The sequence below is a fragment of the Juglans regia genome, chromosome 11, assembly GCF_001411555.2.
Source record: "Juglans regia cultivar Chandler chromosome 11, Walnut 2.0, whole genome shotgun sequence".
Taxonomy (NCBI): domain Eukaryota; kingdom Viridiplantae; phylum Streptophyta; class Magnoliopsida; order Fagales; family Juglandaceae; genus Juglans; species Juglans regia.
Genome location: NC_049911.1, coordinates 13140561 through 13164717, shown reverse-complemented (window position 1 = coordinate 13164717; position 24157 = coordinate 13140561). Strand labels below are relative to the sequence as shown.

Below are 24157 nucleotides of genomic sequence, written 5' to 3'. Positions count from 1 at the left end.
AAAGTCATTTATGTGATGCCACCATACCCCTGCTTGGGATGGAACGGAAACTTGGAGTGTCAGGACATGCAACACATGGTTATATACCTCTGTTCATGACACTTAATATGCAATGCATCCTAGTATGCAACTAGCACTATTCAATAATCATAGTGAAATAAGGGTGACTTATAAAATTTTTATACCAGAATGAACTAAACATACCAAAAGATTTATTAACCATAAATAGATACTACATTTACTTAAGAGGTCCACAACGTAAGGCATAAGTTCAAACATAAAGTGGGAAACAGAATCTCCTTAATACAAAAACTACATCCATGTTCCATTGTCAAATAAAATCTCTCATCCACTATATGGTGTATAAAGTCATTGCTATAAATATTAAAATCAAATCTAGCCTCTTCTCAGGATCAGGCTCATCCTCAACCATCTAAAGCAAAAGGTTCATCTTGTTCGTCGTATACCGGTCCTAATACAACTTCTACCATCCTGGGGGAACTGGTGTGGCTGTAATAAAAGTTATTCTAAGTTACGAATTATAAGACTAAGAAAGATGTTCATAATTAAAAAGGGTCAAGAAAATGATATTTACAAAACTGCCCCTACATTTTTCAAAAATGCCACTTAAGCCCTAAATTTTCACTATTTACAATTTGACCCCAAATTTCACAAATTGCACAAAATTCATATTTTCCATGTTCCAAATTCAATATGACTTTAGAATTGCAAGAATCAGATAACTACTATGAAATTTCTACCCAACTCGGGGCATGATATTTGGTGACCATCTTAGTCATTCCGAGCCTATTACTTAAATATATGCATGTGTGATCAAATTTCATCAAGTATAAATCCATGAATATGATCGTGGAATATTTTTATAACCTAGATTCAGTTCACACGAGTTTATCCCAACACTTACGCATTGAATAACACCAAATCATCATAAAACCTTCAAACCTAGTGTATGCATGATGTTTCTAGCTTCTCTTTGTCAATGTGAGTCCTAAAGGCTAAATCCTAAATGAATCATGTATTCTAACTCTACAAATTATTTCTAGATGCTTATCACTCATGCTTTGGAAACTTAGCCAAGATTTCACAAGATAAACTTCAACCAAGTGTAAACCGAAACATGCTTGATGATCAACACAAGATATTGATTTATAAGGCTATCATGACATGTCTTTTTCCTCAAATTTAAACCTCCAATCAAACATTCAAGTCATTAGTAAAACATGTGAGATCATATCAAGACATGTCATGACTAAAATTTCATCCCAAAATAATTTATTCAAATACAACTTCAAATCTGAACCAAAATGCATCCTTTCAAGTTACACCTTATATAACTCAACCAAATCCTCACTCTCATGCCATAATTCAAAGCCTAACATGCCATTATAAAACCCATCATAAGATAAGGCAAGATTACTTATAGAAATCATGGCCCTTGAGTTCTCAAAACTCAACTCACTCTTCACTCACTCGGTTTCACAATACTCTCACACTAGGAGTATGTTGCTCTCATGAATGCTAGGAGAATGCTTGATGAAATTGTGTGAGGAAGTGAGGGGTGAAGGGGGGGTATTTATAGGACTCAATGGAAGGGTTAGAGGCAATGAGGGGCATGGCTTCGAAAGGTGAGGGTTATGAGTGGTGGATGTGGGCAGTGGAGTGTTGAGTGAAAAATTCAGTTGTGTCATGGCTTGGTCAAATGAATAGTGGCTAATGCTTCATAATTATACCATGTTCAAGTGCAATCATGTTTCGATAGGTGCAGGGCTGCATTGGTTCAGAATTGTGAGACAAAACAGACAAAGAAGCAAGTCATGGCTGATGGTTTTGGTTCCTCCCAAATTGTCCAGTTTTGATTCTTCTTTTGTCCCTTCTTCTTAGTCTGATTTGTGGGAAAAATTACCACCATTGAGTGGCCTTCCCAAGTGGGTAAAGAGGTATATGAGTGCTAGTCACTTGACTAGGTTTGAACAGAAAATGAAGGAAGGGGTTTGGTTGCACAAGTTTCAGTCAAAGTGATATTCATCAGCATTCCATTTGCCAATCAGTTTTGATGTTCATGGAAGGGGATTGGCCAAACATAAAATTGAGTGCTTTGAAGCACTTCCTTAGGGTGAAATGGCATAGGTGGTGGCGTGAGGGGGTGGCCAAAATAATTGCAGAAAATCCTTGAAGAAGCATGGGTACTCGGTTGGGACAAAGCTTCATTTCCTAGGTGAAATAGTTGTGATTTTGGCTTGTCTTATGGAATTGATTTTGGCCAAATCTTATGTCTGGTTTTAGGTGACATAATGAGGTTTGAATAGTGTAGAAAATTTTCATGAAAGCTTGTGGAAGACGCGGCTTTGGTGGCTTGTTGAAGGGTTACATTGTTTTGCACCAAGGGTGCCGATTGGTGGGTTGTGGTGGTATTGACACATACTTGCCTCAAGTGAGGTTGGATTAATTCTAATCTTCAATGGTTGTCTAAGAGTGATTCAAAACAAGTGTAAAAGAAAAAAAAAATTCAGATCTAAAATTATGAAGAAAAGGGTCTCAAGAAAACTATGCAAGTTATGATGCTTGAGTTACTATTTATGGGTGAGATGAATAGTAATCTTAACTCAAGTTAGGAGCCTTACTATGGTCGAAAGAGAATCCTAGGGGCGTGTGGTTGGCGCTTGGGTAAAATGGAAATCAATGGTATGGTGTATGTAGGTCTCATATGGAAGAGTGAAATGAAATGCAAGGCTTGGGCTTCAAATGTTGGGTCCTTTATTGGGCCACATAAACAAGTCTTTGTTGTGGGCCTAGAAGTGAACCTTTGCTTGATCTTATGTCCAGATTTATTGGGCCTTTCCTTGGCCTCAATAGTCCACTAGGTTGGGTCCTAACTTTGGGTATTTTCTAAATTGGGCCTATAGCATTGGATCTTAATAAGTTTGGTCCAGTAGTCTTTATGCTTACTGAAGTTGGGCCTAGTATCTTGTATCTAATAAGTTAGGCCCATAGTCTAGCCCTAGGGTTTCGGCCACCATACCCATCCTCACCCACTCACTTGCCACATGTCATTCTAGGGATTTAAGAAGGCTTTAGGTAGTGGGAGAGTCATTTAGGGAATATGCAAAGGAAGAAGAAGGATCCTCATGGGGAAAAGAGAGAGGGGGCGGCACCTTGCTGTCACCACAAGCCTATGTCACTTGTCATGCATCCACACACCCACTTTCTTGGGGAAATGAAGGGACTTCGAGGATTTTATGCTTTTGCACTTAGGGTACATTGAACTTGGATGGAATGGAAGGGACTTAGAGGACTTTAGGGTTTGGCTTGGGGCAAGACACACGCCACATGTCCAATGTGGCCCTTGATCTTCCCAAAGTCATCCAATGATATAAGAAGAGGAAGGGGTTTCGGCCAAGGGAAGGGACCACATGGCCTACATGCAATGGTCCATAAGCAACCAATGGGATTCGTTGGAAAAATCTATAAAATGGGGGAAAAGCCACACACCTAAGGGCTTTTTCTCTTTGCCATTGTCAGATTTCACTCTTTCTCTCTTCCTCTCCACACTCCCCTACCCGCCACTTAGAAGATTTCTCTTTTCCAAGTTTCAAACACCATTTTCTTACACTTTCTCCTCAAGCAAACAAACACTATTTTCTTCCCACAAGCAAGAAGTCATGACTCCAAGCAAAGAAGAATCACACAGTGAGAATCACACTTTCATCCATCTCTTTTCTCAAACACACATACACGCCTAACTCAAAAGTGATAGGAATCTCAAAGGGATTTGAGATCACCAAGAACACACTCACACGAAGGGTTGTTTCAACCTTTGAAATACTCTAGGTTTTTCCCAGTGGGGGGAGACAGAAAAATTGAGGACCCAAATCCTCATTTCTTCTTCAAGCCATCTGGCCATATCACATGCACACCACCCACACATTCATGACCTAGCTATGGTCGAATGAACTAAATGGTTTTATTTTCTAAAACCTCTAGACTAATTGCTTGAAGCACCACCATGAGCAAAATGATGAACCCTAACAACCACACACACACGTCAGATTAAGGTTTGATCCTTTGTTCTAATGAGTTACATCAACTCTATTTCAACTTGTTTATAATAACTTACGACGGATTTGTGGTGAGTAGACCCCCAACCTACCTCGGTTAATATTTGTATATGGTTGCGTGAACTTTGTATTCTAGTTGCTATGTATATACTTGTTACTCCATGATTACATGAATATATATATATATATATATATTTCTTCGATTTGTAGGAGAATATGACATGATCACATGTATATAGTATTTGGCTAGTGTAATGATTTTCCCTGATCAAGTGTGTATAATGATTTGGTTGGTATGATAGTTTTGTCATGATCTATAGTCTATAAGTGATTCGAGTTTGCTCATATCAAAAGACAATTTTTACATGCTTTGTGAACCTTGGAAGTTTCGGACATGTCTATGTGTATATGTTCAGATTGATCATTGTTATTTTGTTTATTATATGTTTTAATTGTTTGCCTACGTAACATTACGGGCATTAACATTGGTCTATGCATATGCATATGTAAAGTCATATTTGCATAATATGACCCTAAAATCATCCACATTGGCTTATACATATCCAAATATTTAGCTACCTATGAACAATGCTTATCCAAATTTGGATAACCACTATTCACCCTACAAATCATATTTTAATCATTATTTTCTCTCTCCTCCCACTCTCTCTCACAATCCTTTCATTTTTTATCTCCTTCAACAACACAACAAACCTTCACTTGCACATTCATTTTATTATTATAATATTTTTGTTTTCATTTTATTATATTTTTAATATAATATATATAAAATTATATTTTTTATTATTGCATTTGCATTATTAATGTCAAATGTATGTAGTGAATGCTAATTGCAAAATATATATAAAAAAATTGATTTTAGCAAAAAATTTATAATAATAAAATATTATTATTTTATTATTATTTTGTCTCAAATATATATAAGTCAATGTGGAAATTTTGCTTGAATGACAAAGTGGATATGCAAAAGAGATGATTTTGCATATGCATATACATAGACCAATGCTAATGCTCTGCATATAAAAGTTCTATTGTTGTCAAGCTATAAACATAAATGTGCTATGCTTGTTTTCATGCGTACACGGCATCTTATATGTCACATATTTTATGAAAAGAAAAAAATGTCTCAAGTCTCATGTCACATGCATTTGGATAAATTATGTTTTTCAAAAAAGGAGTCCGGACATGATTTTATCACAACCCCAAATGCTAGGATGGGAGAATGTCTTGGTGAAACATCTTTATCCACTCTAGAGTGCATATGAATAGAGTGGTAACTTCTAGGTCGACAAAGAACCGTCGGTGTACCACGAATGGATCTTTTTTTAAAAGATGCCGAAGCAAGGTAGCACCTAACCCTAGTGGGAGCCAAGAATAAGGCAAATAACACAACGAAGTACTATTGTGTTATAAAGAATATGAACATGATGTATTCACCACAGTGTACGGACCGTTGGCATACGGTAACTAGCAGGAATACATGGTGTATAGGGGAGCTATGATGTGTCCACCCATGTGTTATATGAAATAAACAAGTCATGAGCTCATATGATATGATATGTGTAATGATCAACATGAAAAAGATGTCAAAGATATTTTTCTGAAAAGTCTAAGGATCTTCATTTCATGTCCTGAAAAAGGTCAAGTTGCATAAGTCAAGTTTTACATCAAGTACATATCCATGCATTCATCTCATGGTTTACCACTGTATGCTTATGTTATATGTTGAATGTTGCGTGTTTATTTCCTGAGATTTCTCGAAATCTCATTGTGGTAGTTTTCACTACTATTCCTCATCTGGAATAGTAGAAGTTGTGACAGGACATGAAAAGATCCGACATGGGGGAACGCAAGAGGTCGATACCCCTGACAGTCATGGAGGTGCCGAAGAGCATTGAGAGCTCTTCTAAGCCCTCCCTAGTTCATAGACTAAAAGTCGCTGACCAATTTATGATTGAGATTTTACAACTCTTCGAGGAGCTAAGGAGGTTGCTTAATCAGGGCAAGGATAAATGAAAGGGTCAAAAAAAAAAAGAGTGGGAGAGAGAGAGAGAGAGAGAGAGCCCTGCTGTTTTGAAAGGGACCATATTACTTGTACTAGAAATGAATTAAGGTTTAAGTTTTTGGGAATGGTCCCTTGTTTTGGGTTGTTTTGAAAAATGTTATGACATGAATGACATTTGGGTTATGATTAGTTTTATGGTACCATGCTCTAATGCAATTGCGTTAAGCAGTACTTAGTTTTATTTGTAGTCTTGATTTATGCATACTGTTAGTTGAAATAGGTGTATTGCATCCTAACTGTCATGAATGGGGTATGTAGCCTTGAGTTACATGGCCCTATGTTTTAGTCTCTGTCCAATCCCTAACGAGGGCTGAGGGCGTCACACTCCGGCTCCGACTTCAACTCCAACAATTGTTTTTAGAGAAACTTCAACTCTGACTCCAAACTTTGAATTCTTTGACTTTGCCTGGAGTTTTGCTCACCCCTATGTAGTGCCATACGTATAAATGGTAAACCAAAAAAAGAGAATTGGACTGGCCAAAACAGGAAAAACCAAAAGTTTCAATTTCAATGATGAATTGGTCTGTATAGGTTCTTAAATATCCAAAATCAGTATATATCGGTTTGGTTTCAAAAAATTTCCAAAATCAGATCAAATCGGACTAGTTACACTCCTAAAAAAGATGACAAGGATTAAGCTGAAGTAATTTTTAAGCCCCACAATGTGAAGAAATAGTCTTTAGATCACACTATGGTTTACGAATATAATATGGTATAGAATCATTAGTTATGTTGCTTATAAGGTTTTTTTTTTTTTTTTTTGGTGCAGTTAGTTATCAGCCTAGGAATGGTTCGAACAAAATGATCTTACTCAATTGATGGGAACCACAGTTTGAGCCTCAAAGAATGCATCAAGCAAGATATGTGTGGCCAACTAGAAATATATGTAGGATTTTAGTGAGGCGCATATCTATGCCATCAACAAGACAATAGCCACTGTATTTGACTCTGTTGTACTTCCCACTTTTTCACATGATATATATCCATGTACTTCACTAACTTTATAAGTGTGTTTAAATAGATTCTTGGATCTAGAATCAAAGTTTCGAATTTCGTTTTAGAGACCGTCCTGATTGAAGTACTGGAATGGAATAATTTGATACTGGTACATTTTAGTGTACCGTTTCAAGATAGTCGTTATATAAATAAATTATACAAAACAATTATATATCAATAGAAAACAAATTTGGTTAACATATAAATATCATAAGAATAGGTCATACGCTTAACATATAAATAAATTCGATTAAAAAAAATAAAAAAGTTTGTACATGGCGATGAGCTTGGACCATCTCCCAGAGTTATCAACCCATTTATTCTAGAGAAATGCATGGGATCACGATTTTGGGTCCCAAGCATACCGAAACTTTTTTTTTTTTATTTAGTAATTAAGTGTCTTTAATGATTTTTATTTTTTATTAAATATTTAAAGATAAAAAAAAAAATTTAGGACCGAACCGGTATGCACCGATTTTGTATTTTCAAAAATTGATTACACAACGATTACCCTCCTAAATCGGTACCTCCGATTTTACTGGTTCCGGTCTAGTTCGGTCCGATTTTTCGATTTTAATAAAATATAAATTTATTATAAAAAAATCTGTTTTTTTCAAAAATAAAAAAAAATAAAAAAAAAAACTGCTTTAAAATGTTATTAGTATATATATTATGTTTAAAGCATATGATCAACGATACTTTTTTAATTTGGACATGATCTAAACATTTCGGATCGGAATACCAGAATCCGGCTGAAATAGACCTGGTCTATTTCTTAGTAAGCTAATCTTTAGCATCACAATTACTATCAACGGTACTTTTTTAATTTGGACATGATCTATCATTTGGACATCCTAACTAGCTATCTTTTCCCAATCAGAATTACTATCTGTCCTAAATTTATTTTGATATTCTTATAGCCCATCCTTGGTAGCTATCATTTGTAATATTCTATCATTTGTAATATTGCACTAATTGTCATGCTTAAGGACTAAAGAATATGTTGTATTTTCACATAACATATCATTTGTAATAGATTGGTAAATACAAATGTACTACAAGTGTGGATGATATAAGTTTTGTTGGTGTAAAATTGTTGTGCTTTTGGATTAAGTGCACCTGTCACATTATCTTTGGCCAAAATCAAGGACTTGTAGCAAAAACAATAGTGGAAAAAAAAATTTAAAAAAATTGGTTTTCAGGCAATAAACCCCTAGCAATTGCAATAAAAGAGATTATTACCTATGCTAGCAATTACTGATGTCAATCAGGAAAGGCATAAAAGTATTATAATTTCTACCGACAAGTTTCGCAAAAATGATAGCATTGCTAACAAGCTTTGATTCCTAGAAAATACATTTTCAGACAAAAAATAGAAAATTAGACCATTACTATCGACAGCACCAATTTAGGACTGTTCATCGGAGCCGAATTTTTTCTTGGCCCAGTCCGGAACCTGAAAACATTACTCGGTCCGGTCCGGGATGGAAAGGAGTACCGTGTGTCCCTACTCTGGGACGACTATCTAATAATCACCCCTCTGGTGCAGTTGTTGCAACAGTGTCTATCAGAGAGTCAGTTGTTGCTGTAATCAAATATCTTGACAATTTTAGCGAGTAAATGATATAAAGCTTTTTTTTTTTTTTTTGTCTATTTAATAAAAGGAACAACATTTAAATTGAGCATAGTTAGAATTAAAGGAACAGAACAAGAGAGAGTAATGACCCAACACATTTCGCTCTAATTTTTTGATAAAGAGGGACAGAAAGGAGAAAACTTTAAATATGCAAATAAGGAAAAACCAATAGACAATAGATATAATATCACAGAAATCCTTTTATTTCTATTATATAGCTCTATTTTGTCGTAAATAAAATTTTGAATCTCAAAATGTATTCCATAGGGCATGAAGCAGAGGAAAAAAAATAACGGTCTTTTTATTTCCTTTCCATTCCCCAACTTCCCCCAAAAAAAAATACATGTTTTCTTCTTTGGGGAACTAGTTTATTCGCATTCCTTCCAATTTAAATGCTCATTGAAACTTGTCAGAATATGCATAATGTAGCTGTCCTTCCTACAAATCTTTTTCACTTTTAATATCAATTAGGTTTTGTGCTAATATTCTATCAAGAAGTGCTAAGACCTTCCAAAAGTAAAACTCACAAACTAATGTGGTAAGCTTTACTTTTCACACATCATATGTTACAACAAAAATTGTTTTATAATTTAATGTACCATATTAGTTGTCCTTCCTACAAATCTTTTTCACTTTTAATATCTATTAGGTTTTGTGCTAAGACCAGAAAAAGATTTTCCAACGGTAAAACTCACAAACTAATGTGGTCACACATCATATGTTAGATCTACTTTACAACAAAAAGTGTTTTATAATTTAATGTACCACAACAAGCCATATTAGTTGTAAGCTTTACTTTTGTGAACTTTCTTTGTGAACCAAACGTTTCTCTATTCTTTCTTGTCACATAAAAATTGCATGTTTTAACCAAAAGTATATAAAAAATGATAAGATTAAATCATCTTCCCATGAATTGATGGATGAAATTTCTAAAAATAATATAATCAAATTCCCCTGCCGCTATCAAACATTGAGTAGAGAGAGAAATGGAGAAAGCTCAATGGGGGATAGTTTTAAGAACATGTACCCATTCCCAAAGCAGAAAGCTCAACCTCATTGTGTTGCTGTATTTACCTCTGCATCAAACAAAATATGAGTTACATTAAACTACTTGTAGAGGGATTATTATAAATAAAGAATTGCAATTGATAAAGTTCTTGTTCACTTACATGTCAAGCAAGCCCTATTTCTTATATTGAAAAGAACAGAGTTTTTACATATATGTAAACTACTTATAGAGAAAGAGAGGAAAAACAAATTTGATTCAATTTTTACATGTTTTCAGTTTTTACATGTTTTCCAGCATTTTGGCCAATTTTGGTTCAATTTCATGTTAAGCCTCATCTAATTCTTACGTTGATGTAAACCACTTGCATTGGCATGCATTCAATTCAGAGAGAGCCAGTTTTCTTTTCGTTCCACCATAATCATATTCAGTTGAATCTAAAACAAGATTTTCTTTCTACATATAATTGCAATAATCGTCACATTTACATAGATCAAGAACGATGAACAAAACGAGATTTTTTTCTACATCACATTTTCCAGCATTTTGGCCAATTCTGGTTCCAATCGTTGTTATGAAGCTAAGGCTGATGCGGTGCCGTTTGATGGCCAGCCATACGGTGCCGTTCTAATAAGGATAAATCTGGGCATTTTATTTTACGTTCCTTTATTATGCGTTGTAATAAAATGTGGTCCACATCTCTTTTAATTAGTAAGTTCTAGAAGTAGTTTTTTAAGGGTCAAGTGTGTCTTTTCCACCAAATTCCGTTAGGATGATGGCTGTAAAGGGATGCAAGGACTGTGTAGTGGGTATTCGGACAAACATTGAGCAGTACTGTAGTGTTTCTTTGGAGGAATTGGGACCTCGAATCCCCAAGGCGTGATCACCTTTTATCTTCTTCATCTTCCTTATTTTCATTTCTTCATTTTTACAAACAGTTCATACGCAAATCTACCATACACCATAACGATTACATCATACCTAGCCTCAACAGCACCCTAACAAATTGGTACCAAAGACAGCCGATCCAATGGCTGATGGAACACGGTCCAAGCACCACCAAGAACTTCTGCAACAACAGGTCGACACCCATGAAGAGCAGCTCCAGGAAATTCAGGAACAACTTGGTCAAATGGCTGATATGATGAGGACTGTTGTGGCCAACCAGACTCATCAACGAGAGCAGCATAATGAACGTGAGCTAGAACTTCATGAGGGATGGAGGAACTTTCACAGGGGAGTCCGCATGGAGTTTCCAAATTTTGAAGGTGGGAATCCTGCAGCATGGGTATTTAAAGCACATCATTATTTTGAATATCACCAAACACTACCGGCACAACGACTATTGATGGCATCCTATCACATGAATGGTAAGACACTCATTTGGTATCAAGATGCACTTGAGAGTGCTCTCTTTAATAACTGGGAAACTTTCACTCGAGCGCTTCAGATACGCTTTGGGCCCATAGCTTCTGATGACCCCATGGAAGCATTAACATGCTTAAAACAAACCACCACAGTAGCTGCTTATAAGGCTCAACTTGAGTCTTTGTCGAATAGGCTAAGAGGCCTTCCTGAACATCATAAATTAAGCTATTTTCTAAGCGGCTTAAAGGATGAAATCTGCCTCCCTATTCGGATGCTTAGTCCTATTAACTTGAACGCAGCCTTTGGACTAGCAAAAATCCAAGAGGAATACTTATTGAGCACTAGAAAACCATGGAGACCATTGGGTGATTCACATCAGTTTGCTCATAAGGAAGGGGGTCATTTTCATGGACAGCATAGTGGTAACTCTAAAGCATTAGTTCCTTATACACCAACAAAGAAAGTATCATCGATGCAAATGGAGTAGAAACGACGAAAGGGCTTATGTTACCATTGCGAAGAAAAATGGAACCCTACTCATGTTTGCAAGCAACCTAAGCTCTATTTACTTCAAGGAGAAGAAGAGACTACTGATGACAAGATAGAAGAAGAATTTTATGATTCTAAAGACATCGATGATAAGGGAGATCCTAACTCAGATGATGCCCCTGAAATTTCACTCTATGCAATAGCAAGAACCCCAAATGCTAACACCATGCATTTGGCTGGGCGGACTAAGGGCATTTCAATGGTGATATTGGTCGATTCTAGGAGTACCCATAACTTCCTAGAACCCTCCATTGCCAAACAAGCTAAACTTCAAGTGGAGGGATCGACCCAACTTTCAGTTCGCGTAGCTAATGGGGAAAGTATAAACAGCACTGGTCTATGCAGCAAGTTGGATTTGTCAGTGCAAGGTAACACGTTCTCCTCTTCATTTTTTCTGTTATCGTTGGGTGGTTGTGATGTTGTAATGGGCGTACAGTGGCTTAAAACTTTGGGCCCGATTATGTGGGATTTCTCAAAATTGTCTATGAAATTTTTCTATGACGGCAAGAACTTTTGCCTCTAGGGTATTCCACTTAGCACTTTGTCATTTGAAGGAAGTTCTAAATGGTGGAAAACTGAAGTGACTAAGGGCAGGGGGTTATTCTTACAATTACTCTCTGTAACTTGTGAGAATTCTCAAGATACACTAAGAAGAGACCTACAAGCAGTGCTGGACAGATTTTCTATAGTATTTGATGAGCCTAAGGGTCTTCCACCCTCATGGCTACAAGATCATAAAATAATTTTAAAAGAAGGAACCCCACCAATTTCTACTCAACCCTACTGTCACCCCCATTACCAAAAATCAGAAATTAAAAACATAGTGAAGGACCTTTTGAATTCATGAGTCATACGGCCGAGTTCCAGCCCTTTTTCTTCACCCGTTCTGTTAGTCCGCAAGGCGGATGGAAGTTGGAGATTGTGTATTGACTATAGGGCTTTGAACCAGCACACGGTAAAGGATAAATTTCCAATACCAATCATAGATGAACTGCTGGATGAGTTGTTTGGTGCTGTGGTGTTTTCAAAATTATATTTACGATTCGGTTATCACCAGATTCGTGTAGTACCAGAGGATGTTGCAAAAACAACGTTTTGCACGCACGAAGGACATTACGAGTTCTTAGTAATGCCCTTCGGACTAACCAACGCCCCAGCCACTTTTCAAGGCTTGATGAACAGGGTCTTTCAACCATTTTTTAGGAGGTTTGTCCTTGTATTTTTTGACGGTATACTCATTTACAGCAGGTCGTGGGAAGATCATTTAATCCATTTGCAACAAGTTCTTGACTTATTACAGGACAACCAGCTATTTGCCAAGCAATCAAAATGTAGTTTTGGGGTCAAGGAAGTTAATTATTTGGGCCATGTTATTTCCGTGGAAGGAGTGAAAACCGATGGGTTAAAGATTAGTTAGATGCTGAAATGGCCTATGCCAAAAAATCTGAAATCTTTAAGAGGGTTTCTTGGACTAACCGGCTACTACCGGAAGTTCATCTTTAAGAGGGTTTCTTGGACTAACCGGCTACTACTGGAAGTTCATAAAAAACTATGGCATCATTGCAGCACCTCTTACTACCCTATTAAAAAAGAATTCTTTCAGCTGGACCAATGAGGCAACCCAAGCTTTTAACCACCTAAAAGAGGTAGTTTCACATCCTCCTGTTTTAACACTTCCAGATTTTTCTAAGCATTTTACTATTGAATGTGATGCTTGTGGAGTGGGAATGGGTGCTGTTTTAATGCAGGAAAGAAGACCGGTGGCTTATATGAGTAAGGCGTTAAAAGGGAAAGCGCTATTGCTATCCACATATGAAAAAGAACTACTAGCCTTAGGGTACGTTTGGGTGTTGAAAAGTGTTGAGAAGTGTTGAGAATGTTTGTGAATAGTTATGAGTAGAGATTGGAGTGAGTTTGTGGGTCCCATTGAGAGTATTTTGAGTTGTTTGGATGTGTGAAGTATGTTGAGTTGTTGACTTTTGAGTAGGTAGTTGAAAAATGTGTGGGTCCCATAAATATTATAGTGATTTTATTTTTAGTAATAAATATTATAATGATTTTATTATAGTGATTTTTTAATATTAATAAATATTGTAGTGATTTTATTTTACTTTTATATATAATAAAGATAAATATTATTAAAAATAATATTTTTTTATTTATATATAATATAGATAAATATTATAATAATTTTATTTTCATATATATAATAGTCATAAATATTATAGTTTTGCTAAATTTTTATTTATATATTATAGTGATATTATTTTTTATTTATATACAATAGTGATAAATATTATAGTGATTTAATTTTTTATTTATATATTATTGTCAAAATATTGCTTATTTATATATAATAGTGATAAATATTATTACGGGTGTGCAAAATTCTAAAAATTCCGACTCCGTTCGTGACTCCAGAATTCGGAGTCGGACTTCGGAGTAGCTCCGAATATCTATTCGGAGTCGGAATTCAACAAAGGAATAGCTCTAAATAATAGTGATTTTATTTTTTATTATATATTATAGTAATTTTTTTATATATTATAGTGATTTTATTTTTTCTTTATATATTATAGTAATTTTATTTTTTCTTTATATATTATAGTGATTTTATTTTTTATTTATATATTATAGTGATTTTATTTGTTACAAATTTTATATATAACACAAGTGCCTATATCAAAATTATTTGAATGGACGACCGGGACAATAACATATTCAAAATTATTATGCATTTCGTAATTTGTTTTGTATCATAGGAAATTGTTTATATAAAAATTTATAAAAAAATCAATCTTTTTCTAAAAAACATGTTATGATGACAACTTGCAACTGCGCTATTATAATAAAAATTATAATTAGTTCATACATGCAAAAATCCCAAAATATAGAAAACATAAGAAATTCCAACATTTGCAAACATGTCCAAAAAAAATAAAAACATACAATACAATCAAATAAAAGCAAGTGTGAATGGGCCTCCCTATGTGCCCACATATTTATTGCGATAGAGTCTCTGGTACCAGCCATGGCTTGTGCTGAGGCAGATGACATGTCAGGCATATGTGTTGAATGGTCCGGGTTATCCTCAACAGTTTGTCCTTCAGCAAGATTCGGATTATTAAATTTATGCCATATCTTATCATTTGGTATAATTGATCGAATAATGTTATGCATGACACAACATGCAATGACAATATACCGTTGTCGTGTCACCTTGTATGGGTTCATTGATTTCAAAATTCGAAATCGTTTCTTTAGCACACCGAATGTACGCTCAATCACATTCCGGAGGGAAGAATGTCGATAATTAAAATAATCTTGATATCCAGATAATGAGCTATTGTTATGCCGGTCAGACCTATGATACCGCACCCTGGGGTACGGGGGCATAAACCCCCGTGTGCACACAAAGGCGGAATCAACCAAGTAATAATAACCTAAAAACCAAATCACAAAAAAACTATCATAAGGGAATCATACGTTACATCATGACAAAAAATGCTAACTCAATAAATAATGGGTAATAATTCTTACCCTCAGGAGGCAATGGGAAATCGATTCCTGGACGACTCAATGCATCCATAAATAGGCGTGCATCATGGGCAGTGCCTTCCCAGAACGTATATGAATGTGAATTTCATGTCGAAATCACAGGCTGCCAGTACATTTTGGCTAACTTGTTGATGACGAGACAGATACGCGTTAGTTGCCTCGGCAGGCACACTGCATCGATATAAGTACCGTTAATTGCACCAATACATTTCTGCAATCATATATTGAAAAATTGTGAGTTATCCCATTTTTAATAAAATTGGACCAACTATGGTCTCTTAATTTTGAACCATATATTTGATTTTTTTAAAACCAGAGTAAGAATATTTTTTACCTCAAACCATGGATAATGTTTTGGATTGCCTTGAATATATGGTGCTACCCCAGTAGTATGTGTAGGTGCAATTACATCAAGAGCAATATTACATAGGGCAACCATCACTACATACACATGCCGATTAACTGTTTCAGTAGAGTGTTGAAATCGGTCGGCTGTGATTTGTTGAACTTTGGCATGTGCGACTGTGTATGTAAACATTGCCAAAGCTTCCTCCACAGAAACCTCTCTTGTTGATGTTAGATATTCATTCGCCCGCAATGTATTGCATAACGCTTCAAATGCATATATCTCCATCCGAAATAAGTTCCAACAGTTATTCGGATGTCCATTGAGAATTGCAATTATATAGTCTCGTCCACGTAAGCCGATATTGTGTTCTGGCATTCGCTCAAACACTGGCAATGCGCTCTCCTCTGCTGCTGCGATTGTAAACATAAACATGTTATCCCAAATCGAATCATCACGCATCCTCGTACGTAGGTATTCGTCCCACATTGGAGGCTAGTTACTACTAGATGCTCCACGTCTCCGCCAAGCTTTGTAATCGTCATGGCTTGGAGGTTGGTTACCACTTGAGCCAGCTTCGGTGGGGTTATTTGCCTCTACTTACGGTTCATCATCTGACTCATTCCCAACATCCATTCTGTTGTGTGAAAATTGATTAATAATGATTTAACACTTGATCAATCCTAATAACTAGTAATTCTTTAATAGAATAACAATAAAACACAAGCCAAATAATTGAAGTTAATAAATTATAAGCATTCATAATCCAAGGTAATTATAACATGTTCATCTAAACCGTTGTCCATAAATCAATAAACAACAAGCACAATAAAAATGTTTACCTAAGCAGCTCATAAACAACAATGTCAATGACAAATAATATCCGCAAACATAAAAATATAATTTTCCCGACAAGAGACAAGCTACGTCACTGCAACCCCCAGATCCAATCAATTTTGCGGTTCGATGACATCATTAAGAATGCTTCAACTGCCTTGTCATGCATAAACTTTTCTACTGCTTTGTTATATTGATGTGCAGGGAGCGGCGGGGTAATCTCATCCAAAAACTTCATAGCAACACCTAACTTGCTATATGATGCATCCAAACCAAACTCAGTCTCATCGCCTTTGCTTCGCTTTCTACTACATTCTTCTAAAAACTGCTTATCCAACTCATTTCTCATTGCGGCGGTGGCGGCCATAACTTCCAAAGTTTTGCTAAATTGTGGGGATATGCTACTTCGAACCGGCTCCCTTCTTCGACGATGAGCTTGTCTGTCTCCCAGCTGGCGCATCGATGTTTGGCCCATCGATATCTATCGGCACGTCCGTGGCAGTTCCCAGTACGGGGCCCCTTGCCCTCACCTCCTCCTCAAGTCGGTCCTCCTCCTCACTCGTAGGGGGTTGCTGCGTCGACGCAAAATGGCAAACACCCGTCGCCACCGGCTGCCCAAAAATGGTGCATAGTAGATCGTAGTCTCGACAACCATTAGTCTTGAATTTCCTCCATTGACTACGCACCTAGCCCAAATAAAAAACTTATATTATAATTGTCATATACACTAGAAAACAACCTGAAATCAATCGAAGCATATAACTCGAACATGGACCCAACAAATTAAACTATTCTTCATAATTGTTTTACTTTTATTACGTTAGCCCAATGTTCGTCGGTGGCAATTACAGTTTTTGTATGTGGATTCCAACCCATTCCTGTTTGGCCCATTAAATCCGTGAACATTCGTAGCCTCTGCCTCAAGCGAGTGATTTTCCCCCTAATTTGTGAGGCATCAATTGCCTTCCTCCCAACTCAAGACAGCTGTTCTGCAAGTCTCAGATGATCACGGTTGGTGATCTTCGACCCAACCAATTTTCCTTCAATGGTCTCTTGGTAGAGAACGTCTACGAACATCTCCTCCAATCCCTCGGTCCACAACTCGTGATCACGCTGGACCTCAGACTCATCCATGGAGTGCTGCTCATTGCAAACATAAGTATGCGAGCTAATCCAATAAAATCACATATTCTCTAGGTAGTAGTTGACTAGTTAAAAGAATGTTCATAATATTTCTTCCAAAATGTGAAATAATAATAAATATGGTTTCACTAAAATATTCACATACAACTTTAACTCACATATTGGTACCATGGTAAAATAACATGGTACCAATGTTCCCTTGATAGCACTAATTAGAATAGTAACATACTTGTTTTACTAATTAGAATAGTAACCTAATTGTTTCACTAATTAGAATAGTAACATATTTGTTTTACTAATATGGTACCAATGTTAATTAATAGTCCAATGTATATGGTAAAAATCATGTGTACAATTAATAAGGCAAAAATACAAATTAAAATAGTCTAGTGCTTTGTAAACATCATGGCAACTAATAGCCCAATGCGCATGGATCCATTTTTAATAAAAACAAATATTCATACCTCCCTCGAAGCATGCGTTGAAGATCTGAGATAGTATCGCTGTAATAGATAAACCGCAAAAAAAGTCAGGCACAAGAGAAGCAATTTAAGTAAAATGAAATGCTAAATTGATGGTTTACATTTGAAACCAATATGGGTTTATTGAATTGAATGAAATTCTAAACCCATATTGGGTTTATTCAATCAAAATCCAAATAAAAACTGGTGTTCCCAATCAAAATCCATATTGAAAGCAACAATCCTATATTAGTCCAAATTGAGAGAGGAAGGGGGAGTCCACAGATAAATAGGGCGGAGCAAATAGTACCATTCCAACTAATAATGTGTAGGTGCAGATTTTTTTTTAGACCAAATAAAAACCGACGTTAATCAAATTGTATGCCATAGTAGGCAATTGGACAGATATACATCTGAAACTAGATGAAGCAGAATCTGTTTGCTTTAAAAACAGCATACATACAGGAGCAATTCTGTTTGCTTTAAAAACAGAAGCCAATTGTATAATAAAAAGTCCAGAATTCTGTTTGCTTTAAAAACAGAATCTGTCATCAGTGAGGTTTGCGCCAACTAGACTTGCACAAAGAGCAGCTGAATACATCTTCAATTCAGTATATTTCGAACTTAACTAAAAACAAAGAAAAACCAAGTAATGAAATGCATATAATTTTTTTTATTTTTAAAAAGAGAATCTGTTGTCAATGATGTTTGCAGCTTTCTTTATGATATATTTGATAGGTAGTTGGTCAATATGAAATCTTTACAGCAAACAAAGCTCTATATAATATATATATATATATATATATAAATTACCTATATATATATATATATAATATGACAATTTTTCGTAGATTAGGTTTTGGAGGACCTGTGTTGGGATAGGCAAACAAGGTAGTTGGTCAATATGAAATCTTTACAGCAAACAGAGCTCTATATAATATATATATAAATTACCTAAATATATATATATATATATAATAGTTAATAAAGCAACATTCATGTTCTGAGTTCACAGTGCAGGGGAGTCCAACAAAAACAGATTCATTTCAAACACAACAAACCAATATTAGCTTGATTTCATGTCATAAAGCAATATTCAAACAAAAACAACATTCAAACACAACAAACCAATATTAGCTTGATTTCATTCAAATCAAAAAAATATTTATGTTCTGAGTTCACAGTGCAGGGGAGTCCAACAAAAACAGCTTCATTTCATTCAAATCAACATAATCTACGATTGTAAAAAATAAATTATCTCAAACACCATAGATTAATGTTTGGCTTATAAGCAGTTCCCACTCCTATTCTAATGTACATATCACTATATATAGTTTCGAATAAGGAGGGTTTGAGTTTAAAGTAAAATAGGAAAATATCTCATGGATCAATCTAAGATAAGGGTTATCTAGTTATGGATATATTAGTGGGAGAATAATTCGAAATAGTGTTTTTGGGTATGATGTTCTTGAGGGAGACAGTAAAGTTGAAACCAAATCTATAGGCTATAGGGCTATATATATATATATATATGTTTATATATATATATAAACATGTTTAGTTAGAATTAGTGGAAGTGGCCATGACAGCCATTACCGAGGCACCGAATGGATTTTCCATCCATTATCCACCACTAAAGAGCTGGCTGTGCACTTTATGCTCTATGTATTGGTTGGAACAATGGAACAATGGACATACTAATTCTGAAGTTAGACATCAGAAAATGTGTTGGTTTAAGGGGAAAAAAAGGCTAACAACAATTGGGCAGCTAATTGTCTATTAAATTCGAATGTTAGGAGCAAGATAGTAGAGCATAGAGCATCAGAAAACATGTTTTGTGCATGTTTTGTGCAACAGCACAGAGAAATGAGAAATGATTGGTTTTCAAATAAATGAAGAATTTTTAGTTATAACAACATTACAAAAAAATACAATAAAAACCATTTCATATCATCCTTGTGGAGGAAAAGACAAGCAGCTTACTATAAAGAGTTATGCTTAGAAGCCGTGGTGTAAACACACTTGTTGTGGGATTCATTATAATTATAAAAAAATTTCAAACATCAATGCTTTTAGGAAATAACTAAAGAGTTATGCTTGCAAATAGACTTACTGCTATAAATCTACATTTACCATAAAAAAATTCCAAACCTTGTGTCTATTTTATCTCTATGAAGCCCAATCATTCATACCCAAAAATTACATCTCTAAGTTCTAAGGTGAAAGGTTCTGTTAAACTTCAATAAATTATTCAAACACTCCTAGGAAAATAGTAACGATCATGGAAAATGCTCAACCCAAATGTCCAATCCCTTCGTATTTTCACTGCATATATCAGTAAGAATTAGAGGGAAAAACCTCCCAACTACACCTGAGTTCTCCTTATGAAATGTAGTATATGATATTGTCCAATAGGAAACATATTTCTGATACAGCTTTTTTGCCATTGTCCCTATGGTGCAGAAGTGAAAATAGCATTTATACCACATGTTTCCTAACTCCATACTAGTTCTAACAGAATACTCAAAAAAATGCATGGCCTATCTACTCAACTAAGGCCTAATCCCAACCCTAATCTGATCATCTGTTTTGGCTTGTTTAAACTGAAGTAAACATGGCTTTATCCATCCGAAATAAGTTACAATACAATAGTAAGCGGGGTGCTTTATCTCTTCCCTCCCAATGTTATTATTTTCTATGACTAGCGATATAAATCCTCAAATAAACAAACAAATTACAAATCCAAGTTAAGAAATTTAACAAAGCCAAGGCTCAGTTTTCTTGTGTTATCGTTAATGCCATAACACAAAATTGAAAGCCTACTGAACAATACCCAAATCAGTAAGTATAGAAATAGTTCAGTGGCTCATAATTTCTGCAATCATAAAAATTTCCAAATATCTACCAAATTAATAGAAGACATGCCCATGGAAGCAGATTCAGTAAAGTAGAGAATAGGGATTGGATTTGTAGTTACCTTAAAGGATCACGTCTGAGGCCCCGTGATGAATAATGTGGTGGGATGAAATCTTGAGTGTTGTTGCTTTCGAACCCTAGACTTCGATTGGCTGGTACGTAATGTGGCTTTGGCCATGGGTGGTTTATAGTTATCAGGAAAATGTGGGATTCTAGGGGCACGGGTTGAGGAATCGAATCTTCCTCAGACAAAATACCCTGCCAAAACCCAGTGATATCGAAATCGTTCAGTAGAGATGGGATGGAGCATGGAGCACGCGTTCGGTGAGGGAGCAGCGAATCACGATGGAGAGATTCGATTCCCAACTCATCAGGTTCGCGTACTACATTGTGGACACAGAGAGAAAGGGAGAGACATGAAATGGTATTGCAGAGAGGGAGATAGAGGTCGAGTACGGGTGAGTCTTTGGTTCACTGTGGGGGGATTCTCTCCCAGCTGTGCGAGGACGACTCGGGTGATTTGGGGAAGAAGACCCTGCGAAGGATGAGGGGATGTTGTCCTCGGGGGCAGACTTTTTTCTTTTTACCATTGAGCTCAGTCCTTCGAAACACAGTAGAGTCACATGGGGTTGAAAGTTATTTACAAATATTCTAATCTGTTTGGATGGTGGAGTATCTCTATCCGTACAAGAACTATCAAGAATAGCTGAGAGTAGTTGGACACCCAAACAGACCCTTAGTCACGGCAGTGCAACGATGGAGGCCTTACTTGTTGGGTCAGTCTTTCATTATTAAGACTGACCAACAAGTCTTGAAGTTTTTACTTGAGCAGAAAATAGGCACGGCAGCCCATTAAAAATGGCTTACAAAGCTCATGGGGTATGATTTCTCCATTGAATATAAAAAGGGCAAGAAGAATAAAGTTGCGGATGCCCTTTCAAGAAGGGATGAAGATAAGGAACAAGGGGAGGGGTATTTAGCCATGGTATCATTTCCCATACTAGATTGGCTGACGGAACTAAAGTTGAGTTATTCTTCCTCAGCCGCGATGGTGACTTTACTGGACAAGTTGCAGAACAAGTTAGAGGTGCCTAAGGGATACTCTATTCAACAAGGTATTATTTTAAAGCGAGGTCGTATTGTGTTGGTACATGATTCTGATTTCAAAAATAAAGTCCTCCACTATATTCATGTTAATCCTCATGCGGGCCATACGGGTTACCTCAAGACATATCAAAGGGCAAAAAGGGATTTTTTTCTGGCAGGGAATGAAGAGAGACATAAAGCAGATGATCCGAGAATGTGATATTTGCCAAGTAAACAAGACTGAAACCGTGCCTGTTCCTGGACTATTGCAACCTCTACCCATACCTAGCCAAGCTTGGTCAGACATTGCACTAGATTTTATTGAGGGTTTACCCCTCTCTAATGGATTCAGTGTCATCTTGGTGGTAGTGGATCGCTACACCAAATATGGACATTTTTTTGCCCTAGCACATCCCTATACTGCGCAGCAAGTGGCTCAAATCTTCCTGGATGGGGAATTTAAACTTCATGGTCTCCCTAAAACGATTGTTTCAGATCGTGACACAATATTCTTAAGTTCTTTTTGGTGGACTTTATTTACACTATAGGGGACCACACTGAGTTTTAGCTCAGCTTACCATCCTCAGTCGGATGGTCAGACAGAAGCACTCAACAAGTGCCTTGAGACTTATTTAAGATGCTATATTGGCACTAAACAACTGCTGAAGTCTAGAGAAGCACTCAACAGGAACCTCTTCCACCGATGTTGTTGATCAACTGCTGAAGCCTAGAGAAAACATTAAGGAACTGTTAAAGGAAAATTTAGAGTGGGCTCAAAATCGCATGAAGTTGTTTGCTGACCGTAAAAGAACCGAAATGAGCTTCGAAGTGGGTGATTGGGTTTACCTGCGCTTCCAACCCTATCGCCAGAAATCAGTGGCCCTCCGCAGGAATCTGAAACTTTCGTCGCGATTTTTCGGGCCTTTCCAAGTGTTGCACAAAATCGGAACTGGGGCATATCGTCTGGACCTACCACCATCTTCAAAAATCCATCCAGTATTCCACGTCTCATGTTTGAAGAAAAAGCTAGGGTTTCAGATCCAACCTTTACCAACCCTTCCTCCAGTTGATAAACATGGGGATCTTCAACCTGAGCCGGAGATCATACTCAATCGACGCCTTAAAAGGCAAGGGAACAGAGCGCTGACCGAGGTACTGGTGAAATGGTCGAGGGCTTCCTCCGAGGATATTACGTGGGAACCATTGTGGAAACTTCAAGAACTTTATCCCCACCTTGTGGGCAAGGTTCTTTAAGTGGGGGAGAATGTTATGGTCCAGCTCGGGTGGGTTAGAAGGTGAAGACCCAGAGTAGGCGAAGGTGGAAGAAGCAACAGGTGGTGTCGGGCAGAACTGAGAAGTGTCGAAGTGAAGTCTTGAAGTGATGAAGCTAAGGCTGATGCGATGCCGTTTGATGGCCAGCCATATGGTGCCGTTCTAATAAGGATAAATCTGGGCATTTTATTTTACGTTCCTTTATTATGCATTGTAATAAAATGTGGTTCACGTCTCTTTTAATTAGTAAGTTCTAGAAGTAGTTTGTTAAGGGTCAAGTGTGTCTTTTCCACCAAATTCCGTTAGGATGATGGCTGTAAAGGGATGCAGGGACTGTGTAGTGGGTATTCGGACAAACATTGAGCAGTACTGTAGTGTTTCTTTGGAGGAATTGGGACCTCTAATCTCCAAGGCGTGATCACCTTTTATCTTCTTCATCTTCCTTATTTTCATTTCTTCATTTTTACAAACAGTTCATACGCAAATCTACCATACACCATAACGATTACAAGCCATTAATTCACCATCCTTACTTACATCATACCTAGCCTCAACAGCACCCTAATAATCGTTTACTGAATTTTGAGCATTGTCTTCCGCTGAGGAAAAAAAAAAATTGTTGGTGCAAAATCATAGATTAAGAACAACAAAAGAACCAAAATTAGATGGCATCTCACTCATCTAGCACAGATTTACTTCCCTTTAGTATCCTACATTTTCCTAAAAGCCAAACAAAACCAAAATAAACAATAAAATAAATAGATACATTTAAAAAGAACAAAACAAAGGAGGAATTATACCTTAGCTAGATTGACGTAGAG

The 24157-nt window shown here is 36.4% G+C and overlaps 1 long non-coding RNA gene across 4 annotated transcripts; it reads right to left on the bottom strand.

Annotated features, from left to right (window-relative positions):
• Positions 1–8464: 8464 nt before the first annotated feature.
• Positions 8465–21707, bottom strand: LOC109000358. Of its 4 annotated transcripts, XR_004797596.1 has the most exons (7): positions 21040–21707; positions 18066–18104; positions 15610–16258; positions 15258–15486; positions 10782–11077; positions 9822–9870; positions 8465–8743 (listed from the first exon to the last, which is right to left on the bottom strand). It is a non-coding gene; the product is annotated as an uncharacterized LOC109000358 (long non-coding RNA). The 4 variants fall into 4 exon arrangements; XR_004797597.1 differs by lacking the exon at positions 10782–11077 and having other exon boundaries at positions 21040–21667; XR_001997508.2 differs by lacking the exons at positions 8465–8743; positions 9822–9870; positions 10782–11077 and adding an exon at positions 14561–15160 and having other exon boundaries at positions 21040–21662.
• Between the last annotated feature and the right edge of the window lie 2450 nt (positions 21708–24157).